Source organism: Parus major, chromosome 3 (assembly GCF_001522545.3).
Source record: "Parus major isolate Abel chromosome 3, Parus_major1.1, whole genome shotgun sequence".
Taxonomy (NCBI): Eukaryota; Metazoa; Chordata; class Aves; order Passeriformes; family Paridae; genus Parus; species Parus major.
In genome coordinates this window covers 28,089,437-28,092,610 of record NC_031770.1, presented here as the reverse complement: position 1 = coordinate 28,092,610, position 3,174 = coordinate 28,089,437, and positions in this window count along the sequence as shown.

Sequence of the window (3,174 nt, the reverse complement as noted above, 5' to 3'; positions counted from 1 at the left end):
GCGCGGGGCCGGGCCGGCAGGGCCGCACCGCCCGGGGCGGGGTCGGCGGCTCTCCCACGCCTGCGCCCGCGCGCTATCGCGGATGCCCTTCTGGCGGCCAGGAGCGCCAGTGGTATCATGGGCTGCATCCAGTACAGCCTGTGGCCAGCAGGTCGAGGGAAGTGGTCCTGCCCCTCCTGAGGCCACGTATGGAGCGCCGTGTCCAGTTCTGGGCTCCTCAATACAAGAGAGACACGGAGCCGTTGGACAGTACCTAGTGGAGGAAAACAGATTATTAAGGGAGCATCTCTTATGAATAAAGGCTGTGGGAGCTGTGCCTATTTAATCTAGAGAAGAGAAAAGTGAGAGGGGATCTCATTAGTACTTATAAATATCTCAAAGGCAGGTGCCAAGAGGATGGTGCCCAGCGACAGGACAAGGTACAGTGGTCGTGAACTAAAACAAAAGAAGTTCTATTTCAACATGAGGAAGAATTTCTTTACAGTGAGTGTCAGAGGACTGGAACAGGCTGCCCAGGGATGTTGTGGAGTCCCTCTCTCTGGAGACAGTCAAAATCTACTTGAACATGGGATGTATTCCTGAGTGATCTGCACTAGGTGACCCTGCCTTGGCAAGGGGTTGACCTCCAGAGGTCCCTTCAAACCCTGACAATTCCATGATTCTGTGATCTCCCCATGCAGGCCTATCCCAGCAGCTGCAGGCAGCCTGTCCATATGTCTGGCAGTGGCTGATGGCAGCAGGACCAGTGCAGAGGGGGACATGCCTGGCCATGGCCCCACAGTCTGTGCCCTCTGGCTGGCATCATATTCAAGTTCTGTCCCACTGCATGGAATCATACAGCAGTTTGGGTCAGAAGGGACCTTAAAGATCATCTCATCTCAACTCCCTCCTGTTGGCAGGGACACCTCCCACTAGACCAGGTTGCTCAGAGCCCCACTGAACCTGCACATGGCTGTATCATATTGCGCTTCTTATCAACTAAGACCCCAAGTCCTCCTAAGGACAACTCTCAATTTATTCTCTCATCCTTCAGTGCATTTTAGAGATTGGAATAGGTTGCCCAGGGAGATGATGGAGTCACCATCCTTAGAGGTGTTTAGGAGGTGTCTGGATGTGGTCTAGGGAGATAATTTAATGATTTAGGGGTTGCAGTGATAGTGCTTGGATGATGGACTAGATTATTTTAAAGGTCTCTTTGAACCCTGATGAGGCTATGATCTGCCAACCTCTGCCTGCCTTTGTTCTCTTTTTTATAAAAAAGGGGGTGCTGCTGTGCTGTCCAGGTCCCCAAACCATTAGGCAACTAAACCTGTCAGTGTTCATGAGATACTGTACAAAAGCCATGGGCAAGGAGGCTCAAGGCAGGCACCAAAGCAAGTCTTCATATTCCTCTTCCTCATTAGATAATGAACTGTAATATGCTATCCTCTGAAAAATTCACAGAAGGTCTGTGGCTTACTCTGCTTCCATCACTTAGGTAAACTGTTATTGATGGAATTCAAGTCCTTGAATATTTAGCAATTACTAAGGCAATAAAAATGTCAGCTTAATTTATTTAGATTAAAAACAAGACTTAGAATGTATAATAACATGCAGTTAATTTTATATTCTGTAGCATGGAAACAAGTGGCTGACCCTATAAAAGACTGTAGCAAAATGACATCTCCAGGAAAACATTGCTGCTTGTGTCAAATGTTTACTTGATATGTTGTTCCTTTATTCAATTCAATTATTTCCAGATATTCCTCTTAATGATACATTTCTTACTATGTGGTCTTCAGAAATATAACTCTAGTAGTTACATAATCTACTCATGAATATCAGAGTGAGAACTTGAAAACATTCAAGATATGTGAGTGCTGCAAGGCTCCTTTTTGGTCTTCGTTATTGCCTCAGTCAGAGCACAGACTGAAAAGGACTGGAATTGCCAACCTCCTGACTTCACTGCCAGGAATATAAATCAACATTAAAGATGATTTCTAAATGAAATAGCAAGTTAAACATTTGTAGAAACACATCATCAAATAGAGGTTACTGCCTCTTTTTAAACCTCTTACCTGGTGGCAAAAAGAAAACTGTTCCAGTGACATTTTCTCTGCTCTGCTGTGACAAGGGCTGCATAAATATAGACAGTGTGGATTAGAATAGATTTCAACAGCCTTCAACTTTCTTTTTAGCAGCCTCTTCTGTAGACAGTTTTCAATAGCTATGGGTAAAACTGAGGGAGTCTGAAACTGGTACGTGTGGCAAGATGTTGACAGTGTCACATGCCTCTGATGGCAACCGTCATAGCTGACCTTGAGGAAAAGTTATCTTGGCTGAAGGAAAGGAGAAAGAGTGAGAATTTCTGACCCTGGCTTCAATTCAGATTTGGCATGTAGGCTAAGATAAGTCATGTTCTTTGAGATCTTTGATGGCATGTGCAGTGCAAATGCAGATTTTTCCTTCAACTTTGCCTAAAGAAAGCAAAGAGTGTGATGAACTATAATGCCAGCCTAGATAATTCTAGTACTTGCCTAAAGAGTAGTCACTCATGACTCCAGCAGAGAAGTTGATGGTGCCAAACTGATCAATGTTACTCAGAATCAAACATAGAGTAGTTTTTTATCTCACTAGAAAAACAACAATTTGTAATGGTATAATATAACTGATTCTTTACCATTTTATGCTTTATATTCTAGGCTGAAACCTCCATCACCTCCAGGAAGTGAGGAGATGGCTGCTCCCTGCCAAGAAAGTGCAGCCAGATTTCTGGCACACACTGAGAAGGCAAAGGGTTGGTGTCTGAGGTTGGTGAGGGTGAGGCTTCATCAAGTGCATGTGGCACCTCCAGTCAGTTGTCGTTCAAAAAAGTCACAGAAGGGGAGAGGGGGGCAGTAGATGAAATGTCAGCAAGGTAAATATCCTCTTGGCACTGGATTTTCTACATGAGTTGCTGTAATTAATACATACAAAGTCCAAGGCTGGAAACAAGAGAATTACACTGAAGCCTGGGAAAACTGCACATCCTTCCTGGTTTCCCACAAAAAACCAGGCAAACAGCTAACTAAGCCAAAAAAACGCATACAGATTGGTGGACGTAGCTTTCAAACAGCCAGGCTACTTTCTCCTCCCTTCTTGCTTTCCCTTTCTCATCATGTTACCACTTAGCAGTGTTCTGCTGTCCGCAGTGTT